Here is a 13,049-nt window from a genome sequence, read left to right as displayed (position 1 = left end):
GGAGCGACGCCGGCCGGTGGGCGGAGCCGGGCGAGGAGGGCCGGGCGGCGGGGCTGCCCGCCCTGGTCTGGCCCTGGTCTGTTGTCATAGAGTCACGCTTGCTGTTTGTTGGGTCCTGAGTGTCCCTCCTTCCCTGTACGGTTTTAATGAAGTCTAAGGCTCAGGGCCTCTCTAGATGTCCCGTGGGGCTGGAGCTAGGCTGTCGGTGAGAAACTGAGGATGGGCAGGGTTTCCGAGAGGTCCCAGGGTCAGCGCAGCCTTTTCCACCGCGGAACTGCAGGTGGTTTTGGTCTCCAGGTGCGGGGCTTGTTGCTGTGTCTGCCCGCATCCATCCCAGATAACCGTCTGTACTCGAGAAGGTGATACAGGAGGCATCTGTCCCCTTAGAAGATACGAAGTTAAAAGTCAGACTAAACTGGGACATATATTAACATATCCCTACCACTGAGAGGCTTATAATCAACTTCAGGATATAGGAAAGTATATTAAATATAAATATGTGAGGCGCTATATATAATTCAGAGGAAGAGGGCATCATGAGTACTCCACAGCCCTGGGATATGACCCGGGCCTTACGTAACAGAAAATAAAGGAAAAGACACCTAAGGTTGAGACAATGGGTTTGAAGAAAGGCACAATTCTGCTGGAGCAGAAGGCTTGTGTCTACAGCGGTGGACAGAGGACCTACAGGGGACAAATGCTGCGGAAATATTTGTTAATGATGATGCTGTTGGGACCAAGGGAAAACTTTACCTTCACCCTCTGAAGGTTTGCTGAAAGTCACTGACAAGAGCCAGATTAATAGGAGAAAAGGCATACAAATTTATTTGATCATAGTTTTACGCGCTACAGAAGCCTTCAGAATGAAGACCCAAAGATACAGGGCAAATTGTCCATTTTTATGCTTAGGTTCAACAAAGTATAGACAGGCATGTAGAAATATGACAGGACAAAAGGGTGTTATCTAATGTTAATAGACCAAGTGAGGAAACCCGGCAAGCCCTGTCTATCTAGATTCTCTTGGCCTCTCTGAGCATACATTCCTTCCTTCTTCCTTCCCCTGGATATGGGGCATGACCTTCTCTGCAATGGGGGTCTTATTACCTACAGTCAAACAAGGTAGGTCAGACAATTTCTTTATGGCCAGTTTTTACACAGAAAAGCAAGGGGAAAGTTGGGGTAATATTTTTAAGCTTCATGGCTGGCTTTAGGGGAAAGGGGTTCAGCTTTTTATGACCTATGGAGGGAGGGATTCATAGGGGAGAGGGATTCTAGTTTCTATGGCCAGCCTTGGGGGAGAATGGGGTGGAGAGACAGGAGGGCAGGAGAAGGTCAGAGAAAAAACTTGTACTTCTGAGCCCTTCATTTGGGGTATTGCTTTCTGAGTCACAACAATGACCAGAATCATTTTTTTTTATTTTACTCTGAAAGATATAAAAGCCATAACTTTTGCTGGTAAGAAGCGAATGATCTGGTGGGGAAGGACTTTCATGAAGCACTTGAAAACCTATTTAAGAATTCAAAATAAGGGAAAAATTATGGTGGCCTATAGCTAGAAAGGTTTATCCTTATAAATTTGGTTTTAAAATCACCTATGAGAAAGTAATGTTCAACAAGTATTCCAGGTTGGAGTGGGGAGACAGGAGAAACAGGAACAAAGAAAATGAAAACAGCTTGGAATGAGTGAAATATTGTGATTACTGGAGACACGGACTTTGCTTTGAATACCACTCTTTATGTCGCACCTGCACAGTGTCACCATAAAGACATAAATAAAATGTTATAAGACTGTGGTCCCCAACCTCTGGGCCACAGAACAGTACAAGTCTGTGGCCTGTTAGGAACTGGGCTGCACAGCAGGAGGTGAGCAGCAGGCCAGCAAGGGGAAGCTTCATCTGTATTTGCAGCCACTCCCCATAGCTCACATCACCGCCTGAGCTCCGCCTCCTATCAGAACAGTAGCAGCATTAGATTTTCATAGGAGTGAGAACCTTACTGTAAACTGTGTATGTGAGGGATCTAGGTTGCACATTCAATATGATAATTTAATGCCTGATGATCTGAGGTGCAGCTGAAGCAGTGATGGTAGGTCTGGGGAGCGGCTGCAAATGAAATGAGTTTGATCCTCCTACCCTTCTTCATCTAAAAAAAAGAAAAAAGAAAAAAATGTAAAAAAAAAAAAAAAAAAAGAAATGAGTTTGAATCATCTGGAAACCATCCCCCTCCTACTCCCGTCCATGGAAAAATTGTCTTCTGTGAAAACATTCTCTGGTGCTAAAAAGGTTGGAGACTGCAATTATAAGACAGGAAAGTGCAAAATAAATCAGAAAAATAAAAACTCAGGAATGAAGCAACAGAACTTGGGAAAGAACAGAAATAAAAGAAAAAATGATTTCAGAAAAGGGAACTAAAATAGAAGGAACAAAAGAGTAAGCAAATACAATAGATGGTGCCTGAAGAGAACTGGAAGTTGAAAATGAGATTTTTTCTAAATCAAAAAGAAATGTAGAAAGAGAAATAATTCAAGAGAAATGATAAATATTGAAGATATGCAAAGAAGATCCAACATATCTTGGATCTTTAATTTTTAATAGATTAAAAGTCCCTGATAGGCCGGGCGTGATGGCTCACGCCTGTAATCCTAGCTCTCTGGGAGGCCGAGGCGGGCGGATTGCTCGAGGTCAGGAGTTCAAAACCAGCTTGAGCAAGAGCGAGACCCCGTCTCTACTATAAATAGAAAGAAATTAATTGGCCAAATAATATATATAGAAAAAATTAGCCGGGCATGGTGGCGCATGCCTGTAGTCCCAGCTACTCGGGAGGCTGAGTCAGAAGGATTGCTCGAGCCCAGGAGTTTGAGGTTGCTGTGAGCTAGGCTGACGCCATGGCACTCACTCTAGCCTGGGCAACAAAGCGAGACTCTGTCTCAAAAAAAAAAAAAAAAAAAGTCCCTGATAAAGGAAACCAAAGTCAAATAACAGAATAAACACAACATATTTTAATTCAAGAAGTTTTTTCTGAATTATATATATATATATATATATATATATCTCCTCAGATTTATACACACACACACACACACACACACAGACATAAACACGCACACAGAGTCACTTAAAAATGAGGATACATTTTGAGAAATGCATCGTTAGGCAATTTCATCACACAGACAACATATAGTGTATTTACACAAATCTAGTATAGCCTACTACACACAGGGCTTATATGATAGACCTAGGCTACAAACCTGTACAGCATGTTACTACACTGAATACTGTAGGCAGTTATAACGCAATGGTAAGGATTTGTGCATCTAAACATATCTAAACATAGAAAAGCTACAGTAAAAATACAGTAAAACGATAAAAGATGATATACCTTATAGGACGCTTACTATAAAGGGAGTTTGTCGGAGTGGAAGTTGCTCTGGGTGAGTCAGTCAGTGAGTTTCAAGTGAATGTGAAGGCCTAGATGACTATACATTATGGTAGATTTTATAAACACTGTACACAGGTTAAATTTATTAAAAAATTTTTTCTGCTGCAACTTTTTTACTTTGTAAACTTTAATTTTTTTAAACTTTAAACTTTTTAAAAAATTTTATTTCACAATATTACAAGGGTACAAATGTTTTGGTTACATGGATTGCTTTTGTACTGCTTGAGACAAAGGTATAAGTGCCCATCACCCAGATGGTATACATTATACCCATTAGGTATGATGTTACCCATCCCTTTTTCCCCCCTGCCACCTGAATTTTTAAAAACTTTTTGACTCTTGTAATAACACTTGGCTTAAAACAAACACATTATAAAGCTGTACAAAAATATTTTCTTGTTTAATATTCTTATTCTATAAGCTTTTTTCTATTTTTACAATTTTTTGTTATTTTTACTTTTTAAGCTTTTTTTGTTAAAAACTAAGATACATACACACACATTAGTCTAGGCTTACACAGCATCAAGATCTCCACGATGTCACTAGGCAACAGGAATTTATCAGCTCTGTTATAATCTTTTGGGACCACCATCATATATGCCATTTATTGTTGACTAAAACATCATTATGCAGTGCATGACAGTATACATATATATGGTTATATATGGTAATATACAATATATAATATGAGGTTTTATATGTATGTATACATATATATATATAGAGAGAGCACGCACATACTGTGTATCTGAAAACACTGACAATGAACAAGATATATTCTAGCAAAATTACTAGACTTTACATTTTTTAAAAAAGTGGCCTTAGGAAAGGGAGAAGGTGGACCAGATTGGGCAACATAGTGAGACCTACTCACTACAAAAAAAAAACAAAAAAAAAACTAAGCCAGGCATGGGACTTGTAGTCCAGCTACTCAGGAGGCTGATATGGGAGGATCGCTTCAGCCAAGGACTCCAGGGTTACAGTGAACAATGATCACACCACTGCACTCTAGCCTGGGTGACAGAATAAGACCCTGTCTCTAAAAAAAAAAAAAGAAAAAAAAATGATCTTAGGCCAAAAAATCAAGTCATTTATGGGAGAAATAAAACTGAATTATTGTAAGACTTCAACATTAACACTTCATGGGAGAAGAAAGTGGTGAAATATATTTAAAGGAAAGAAAATATTCAAGGAAAGAAAATGTGAACCAAAGACTTTATACTCAGGAAAACTGACTTTCAAGTATAAAAACATAATTCATTAACAAAATGGAAGACTTCAGGAAGTGTTATCCACTTGAGTTCTTTCCAAGGAATCTACTTGAGAATGAAGCTCATCAACCAAAATGAGTCATAGACAATGATAGAAGCACAGGTGGTGGACATTAAATATTTAATTACTTGTAGAACTGAGATACAATGAGGGTTTGCATCGGTCAAGGTCCAAGAGATGGAAACCACACGGTAACTTGAACAGGGAACATTTACTATAAGGAATTGTTTTTAAGAGATGGGTCTTGCTACGTTGCTCAGGTTGGCCTCAAACTCCTGAGCTCAAGCAGTCCTCCCACCTCAGCCTCCTAAGTAGGTGGGACCATAGGCATGCACCACTGCATCCAGCAGTATAAGGAATTATTGATGGGATTGGAATTAAGGGCGTTTGGCTAAAAAGAGGCAAAGAGAATTGTAAACCATATGGAATAGCAGAAATAGGGAGCAGCCACTACTCTTAGGATTGAAATAGGGTGTCTAAGGCAGAGATCTTCTTTGTGATACCTCCAGGGCTGAGGTCTAAATCTTGCTGGAAAGACCATGGTTGTTGCTCACTGGTGGGCAAAAAAGTTCATTGAGGTGTGACATCAGTGGGACTCACTAGAAATCCTCTCTCTGGAATGCTGAGACAAGCTATCCACAGGGAGACGCTGCATCTCAGAATTCACTGCAAAGTATGAAGAGAAGCCACTCAAAGGGAGGTGCTTTGCTGGCAGCACAGCACTGGGGGGCCATCCAGAGAATGGTGTGCTGGGGGAAGCTGTCCACGGGCAGTTGCTGCTTGCTGCTGACCACTAGGCACTGCTGAAAAGAACCATGCACTCTGCAGGAGCCCAGGGAGATATGCACATACATGTGTATGAGGAAGAGAAGCCACTGCCTCCTCTGGTGTCCCCCCCCAGTGCCCTCTATAACACAATCTGACATCAAACTAGCTGCCATGGGAGAAGTATTTACAGAGTTCAGCCTCATTACTGCTGAGAAAGCAAGGATTTGAAGCTGAGAGTCAATACATTGACACCTGACACAGTAAAAAGAGAATATAATATGAGATGGACTTATACTCTGAAATGTTAATACAAAATAACTATAACGTAGGGAAGTATGGGGAGAATATAGGCGAAACATTTTCAACATTTGGTGTATTGATGGTGGTAATATTAGTACTGTTACTTTGAAAATGTGTGTGTAATATGGGACAAAATGAATAATCATCATCAGTATGAACTTTTGTCTGTCAATCAGTCTATCTCTCCTCTTTGTCATTTCAGTAACAATGATCATCCTTATAATCTGGACTGTGGTTTTAAAATACAAAGCGGAGTGGATGGTGCCCACCCACGTGGAGAGGGAAATCTACTTCGCTGAGTCCACCAATTCAAATGCTGACCTCATCAGGAAATATCCTCATAGACACACCCAGGAATAATGTTTAATCTGGGCACTCCATGGCCCAGTCAAGTTGACACATAGAATTAACCATCCCGGGAACTGCACCTGGTGACAAAATTATAAAGAAATCAAGAAGGATGAAAATTGTGGTGGGTGTTTTCTTTTTTGAACATCCTCTCTCTTTACCCCCGCCTTTTGGTAATAGCACCCAATATCCTCTTACTGAACAACCCTTCTCTCAATATGTACAGCTGTGGTAGGACAGTCAGGGTATTCTGCACTGCCACTCCACGCCATGGGGTGGGCATGCATGATGGAATAATTTGAGTGCCAGGAGAGGATCCGTATCTGATGAGACTGTTGATTAACTCTTGCTACCTGTATTTCTTCCTGTGATATTTCATCTATCTATCTATCTGCCTATGAGACAAGGTCTCACTATGTTGTCCAGGCTGGATTTGAATTCTTGAGCTCAAGCAATCCTCCCGCCTCAGCCTCCTGAGTAGCTGGGGCTATGGCAGGTGCCACCGAGCCAGGCTCCGATGTACTTTCAGTACATTTCTTTTTTTTTTTTTTTTTTTTTTGAGACAGAGTCTCGCTTTCTTGCCTAGGCTAGAGTGAGTGCCGTGGCGTCAGCCTAGCTCACAGCAACCTCAAACTCCTGGGCTCAAGCAATCCTACTGCCTCAGCCTCCCGAGTTGCTGGGACTACAGGCACGAGCCACCATGCCCGGCTAATTTTTTATATATATATATTAGTTGGCCAATTGATTTCTTTCTATTTTTATAGTAGAGACGGGGTCTCGCTCAGGCTGGTTTTGAACTCCTGACCTTGAGCAATCCGCCCGCCTCGGCCTCCCAGAGTGCTAGGATTACAAGCGTGAGCCACCGCGCCCGGCCTCAGTACATTTCTTTTAAGCTTAAATTAGCAAGGGCTGGTTTACAATCCTTCCAACTGGTTTAAGAACCTGGATTTGGCCAATAGGAAGTCATGGGTGGCTTTGCCTGAGCAGTTTCATGGGGCAAGGAGGGAAAGGCTGAAGGGGAATGGAAGGTGAGAAAGTTGAGATAATAATTGCATTCTTATCTTTAAGGAGTTTGTTTTGGAACAGAGTCTACGACCATACCGCCCCAAACGTGCCCAATCTCGTCTGGAATAGAATCTGTTAAATAAGTGGTTAATTATTTTTAATGATGTTTGAATCCATATTTTGAGAAAGACACTGAAAAGAGAATTCCTGAAACTTGGGTAGGCATAAATATGTTGTTTTGTTATGAATTTCTCTAATTTTTAGTAAGACAAACTCATTTCTAGTTTATCCACATATTTCAACTATTCTTTTTTTTTTTTTTTTTTTTTTTTTGAGACAGAGTCTCGCTTTGTTGCCCAGGCTAGAGTGAGTGCCATGGCGTCAGCTTAGCTCACAGCAACCTCAAACTCCTGGCTCAAGCAATCCTCCTGCCTCAGCCTCCCAAGTAGCTGGGACTACAGGCATTCGCCACCATGCCCGGCTAATTTTTTGTATATATTAGTTGGCCAATTAATTTCTTTCTATTTATAGTAGAGACGGGGTCTCGCTCTTGCTCAGGCTGGTTTCGAACTCCTGACCTTGAGCAATCCGCCCGCCTCGGCCTCCCAGAGAGCTAGGATTACAGGCGTGAGCCACCGCGCCCGGCCATTTCAACTATTCTTACTAGCAATACATGGCAAACCTGCTTTATGATGTCAAATTGATCTTTAAAGTGTTTAATTCAGAAAAAGGGTCTTCTGATTTGATACACTGATAGAAAGCAATTTGTGAAAAATAAAACCACTGCCAAAGGCTTATTGTGTCAATAATATGCCCAAAGCACCAAATCAATGACTAAATTGAAAAATAATTTGATTTTGGGACTAACTTTTAGAAATACACATAAAATAGGGCATCTTTTTCTTCTCTAGCCAGACTTGGAGTGATTTGCTGTACTGTACAATGATTTCCTGCCCCCTAGTGGTTGTTAAGAAGCATTAAGAGAAATTTGTCAGCGGCTTTTAACTATTTTATACTGTGATAAGAATATATTTTCTTCATAAGAAAAAAAAATTTTGTTTTGATTTCAGGAATTCGAAGTGATTCAGAAACATGTCATCATTCGCAAGAGGCATGCGCTACTCTTAAAAATAGGCCGAAATTCATCAACTATTAAATAACTGCGAACCTCATTACATAACGTGGACGGACGGGGCTTGAGGCAACCAGCAGGTGGAGGAATTTCCAAAGCTAAGACACCGCGGGCTGCAAACCCGGCTTGGGAACCGGACAACGGTGAAGACGGTGGATCCATACCCACAGAAACCGAAGACGTTTGTTGACCAGCTCCAAGTTATGCAGGAAAGACTATTTTGGGTTAGGAGTTTTGGGTTAGGATTACTCGTGAAATATGAGATGGGGTGAAGGGAAAGCATCGTTTGAGGCTGGATAGCAGGAGATAAAAAGCTGAAAATAAGTCATGTGCTATGAAGACAAACAAAACAAAACAAAACAAAAAAAACCAAACCGACTATGACCTAAGGGAGGAAGGAAGCAAAAAAAGAGAGTCATCTGGGGGACGTGTTAGGAAGTGTGATGTCACGCAGAAAGGTCAGGGACGGAGGCTGAGTTTCGCTTTGGACCAGTCAGCAACAGAAGGACAAATATTTATAAAATAGAAAGTTTTGGTACAAATGGATGTGAATACATTGATTGATTGGCTTCCGCTGCTCCTTTATTAACACCAAAAAAAAAAAATAACCAATCCAGAGGGAAAAACCACAGAAGCTCTGTGAGCACCCTGGTCAATGTAGCCCTTCCGTGCCTAAGTCAAATTCTTTAACCTTAGAATTTTACCTGTGACTCTGTCACCCACTGCTCTCCCAGACTTCCACCCCGCCTCCCGCCAAGGTGGAGCCCACAAGCCTGAATGCCGCTGTCCCCCACACCCAGTTATTATTTCCTTCATTCCATGAGCTTATCATTATCATGAAGCGAGGCCCCTTGCCTGGCCCATCTGGAGTTGTACACAGGCAGGACACACATAACTGAAAACTCAATCAATGTCATCAAATTCCCACCTTGTTCTTGGCTCCCCCCAGCTCTTGCAGTCAAATAAATGAAAAAAATTCCACAATTCTGGTTTCTGCTCTATTCTCTCTCTTTTTATGGAGTTTCGTTGACCTGTACACTCTTCTACATTTAATATCCTGGCTCATTTTCTTCTTACTAATACATCGTAACAGTTTATCTTCTTTTTTTAGTCAATGGACTCCCCTCCCCACTATCAATTTTAGGCACTTAAATAGGCCATATAAAGTTTTGCATGTCAGACTAGAAAAATTACTAAGATTGGTGGTATCGTGTGTTGATGAGGTTTGGAGAAATAGGTTCACTCATACATAGTTCTTGGAAGTATAATTTTGCACAACTTTTTGGAAGACTTATTTGGCAGCATCCACCAAAATTCAAAATAGCTAAACCTGTGACTCATTAATTCTCTTTTTAGAACTCTACCTTACAGAAATATGAGTACTAAGGTATTAAGATGCAAGTCAAGCATATTTCCTGTGGTATTATTTATAAAAGCAAAACAATGAAAATAAATGAAGTAGCCATCAAAATTTAAAGATCAGAAAACACAGTGAATAGTACACCTGTAATCCATAATTTGGGAGGCTGAGGTTGAAGGATGTCTTGAGGCCAGGAGTTCGAGACCAGCCTGGGCAACATATTGAGACCCCATCTCCACTAAATAAATAAATAAAAGTGAAAAAGAGAATACAGTTTGTCAATAACTCTAATAAGTAGTTCTTTCAGGAAAAAAACCCCCATATAACACATAAAATTCCGACAATGTTAATTTACAAAAAAAGAAAAAGAAATTGGGACAGGCACATTGGCCCATGCCTGTAATACTAACACTCTGGGAGGCCAAGGCAGGAGGATCACTTGAGCTCAGGAGTTCGAAATTAACTGAACAAGAGCAAGACCTCATCTCTACAAAAATATAATTAGCCAGGGTGGTGATGCATGCCTGTAGTCCCAGCTGCTCAGAAGGCTGAGGCAGGAGGATCAACAGAGCCCAGGAGTTTGAAGTTGCTGTGAGCCATGGTGATGCCACTGCACTCTAGCCCAGGGTGACAAAGCAAGACCCTGTCTCAAAAAAAAAAAAAAAAAAAAAAAAAGAAGAAGATGATGAAAAGAAAAGGAAGCAATTATAACTAAAGAACATTAAGAATGAGAAAGAATATATACGAAAAAATACAGAAACAATTTTAAAAAATAAGATGAAGTTGATGTTCAACTCTATTCCAACAAATTTAAAAACCCAGAGAAAATAGATCATTTCCTAGAAAAAGATAAATTGCTAAAACTGACTCAAGAAAAAGACGAAAACCTAAAGACATTTATAACCACTGAAGAAATTTAAAAATCAAATAACCTGTCAAAAATAGTTAACTTTTTAGTTATTTATTTTTCTGTTAGTTATTTTTAAATTCTCTTTTTATAGCTTTTATATAGCATCTTAAAACTCTTGAGTTCTGAGACAATGCCTATATAATTTTTGTGTTTTGGGATTTGAGGCATTAATTTTAAAATGTGTTCCATAAGATACTGGAAAAATAGTTTATATAATACCTATGACCTTCCAAAGCCAGAATATTCCTTATTTATTTGCCTACCTATTTTTAATTATAAAGATAATAATACATGCTTATTACCACAAATTCAAACCACAAGGAAAGATGCTGCTCTTTGTACCTCAAAGGATTACCACTCAATGTTAAGCCAGTATAGATTTTTCCACATTCTTCACTGCTTTTTCAAACATTAAAAATAAACTTTTATGTTTTAATTGTTTATTATTATTAATTTATTTCTTCTATATTCCTTTACTATGTTATGTTTCCCTTCCCTAGCTTTTTGGCTAGCTGCTTATAACCTTTTAAATGTAGTGCTTCATTGTCACTAAATTGTTATTGCAGTATTGCTTTCTTCTTTGATTCAAGAATTGTTTAAAAGAGTAATTAAACCACACCTCTTCAATGCTTAGATTACTTTGGTTAATTTTCTCTTCTGTTTTAGTTTTATTGTCTTACAGTCAGAGACTGTAGCCCATGTCATATTTACTTTTTGACTCTAAGATTTTCACTTTATGTAATATAGGATTAAGTCCATAAGAGACTGGACAAGCAATTATATTCTACATTTTGAGAGTTCTTGTAATATTTCAAATCAATCTTGTTATTTATAAATATAATAACTTAGATGTCTTATATTGGTGTCAATTATTTTTTTTTTTGCCTAGTCCATCTGTCAAAATAGAAATATAAATTATAGCACACTACTTTCATATTTTTAAAAAAACAACCTCATTTTGCATTTTTAACAGTTAATGTACTTAACATATTTGAAAGCAGTGGCCTTGCAAAATTAACAAGAAAATATTTAATCCTTAAATTTCTTAGTGACAGTTAAAGATCAGTCCGATGAGTTCTGTCACTGCAGGGCTCCTGTTTTACACAATTTCTGAAAATAGCTGAACAGAGGGCAAAGAGATGTACATTTTTCTCTTTCAAAATTGCTTCGAGAATGTACTTTTACAGAGTTCCCGAGTGAAGAGCAGGGTGCGAGCTTCAGGCCTCAGCCATACCTCCAGGGAAGAGTCACATCTCCTGCAAAAATCCCTTCTCCAAGGAAAGGCCAGAGAGCCGATTCTTGGACTTTGACATCCCGCCGCAGTTTCTGTTATCATGTTGCCACGGAGAAGAAAGAATGGAGCGGATGCAGCAGTATCCTGTGAACTTGGCTATAGCCATAAACCTCCTTCACTCCCTAAATAAAAAGCCTGAATACTTGGTTCTCTCTGCCCACATTTTCTATCTCCTTCATTTCTGTGTTGGCCCTTTTTTCTGCCCAGGGAAAAGTAAATAAACTTCTTCTTTCTATCCTATTCTTTGTCTGGAGAAATCTTTTTTTTTTTTTTTTTGAGACAGAGTCTCGCTTTGTTGCCCAGGCTAGAGTGAGTGCCGTGGCGTCAGCCTAGCTCACAGCAACCTCAAACTCCTGGGCTCCAGTGATCCTTCTGCCTCAGCCTCCCGGGTAGCTGGGACTACAGGCATGTGCCACCATGCCCGGCTAATTTTTTTTTTTATATATATATCAGTTGGCCAATTAATTTCTTTCTATTTATAGTAGAGACGGGGTCTCGCTCTTGCTCAGGCTGGTTTTGAACTCCTGACCTTGAGCAATCCGCCCGCCTCGGCCTCCCAAGAGCTAGGATTACAGGCGTGAGCCACAGCGCCCGGCCTGTCTGGAGAAATCTTTCTCAAAACCCATGTGCTCTAGCTCTCACACCCCAACAATATTAAGAGCTAATATGTTTTCATGAAAAACAATTCGACACTGTGGCAGGTCGAATTCTCAGATGGTCTCCCAAATCCCTGCCGCTTGGTATACATGCCAGGTAGGAGGAGTGTGAGATCTCTTGAGTGTGAGAGAGATCTGTGAGTGTGAGAGGCTGTTACTCTCATGATAAAATTACAAGGTGAAGGGGATTTTTGCCAGATATAGCCAAGAGCCCTAATCACTCTAAAGTTAATCAGAAGGCAGGTTATCCTGAGTGGGCCTGACCAAATCAAGTGAGCCCTTCAAAAAAGAGTTTAAAGGTCAGAGACTGAGGGAATCAGAGAGATTTGAAGTGAGAGAGAGCTTCATGCTGGCCTTGAGGAAGCAACAGCCCTGGCTTGAACTGCCTATGGAAGGGGCAGTGAGGCAAGGACTCCAGGGAGTTGTTGGGAATCAGAAAACCACACCCCAAAATGAAAACCTTAGAGGCAGGCTTGGAAGCAAAAGCTTTTCTTTGACCTTCCCTGGCCCTCCTGTCTCTCAGTCCTATTCTCCCCTGAGGCTGGCCGTAGAAACTAGACTCCCTG

At 40.3% G+C, this 13,049-nt stretch overlaps 1 long non-coding RNA gene across 1 annotated transcript; it reads left to right on the top strand.

The window, feature by feature from the left end:
- The first annotated feature begins 4 nt into the window (after positions 1–4).
- On the top strand, positions 5–9,245 carry LOC105865195 (uncharacterized). Its single transcript, XR_001151381.2, has 3 exons — positions 5–1,119; positions 5,981–6,250; positions 8,202–9,245. It is a non-coding gene; the product is annotated as an uncharacterized LOC105865195 (long non-coding RNA).
- The last annotated feature ends 3,804 nt before the right edge of the window (positions 9,246–13,049 follow it).

Source organism: Microcebus murinus, chromosome 15, assembly GCF_040939455.1.
Source record: "Microcebus murinus isolate Inina chromosome 15, M.murinus_Inina_mat1.0, whole genome shotgun sequence".
NCBI classification, from domain to species: domain Eukaryota; kingdom Metazoa; phylum Chordata; class Mammalia; order Primates; family Cheirogaleidae; genus Microcebus; species Microcebus murinus.
The sequence above is the reverse complement of the archived record's forward strand: the minus strand, read 5'-3'. Positions and strand labels throughout refer to the sequence as shown.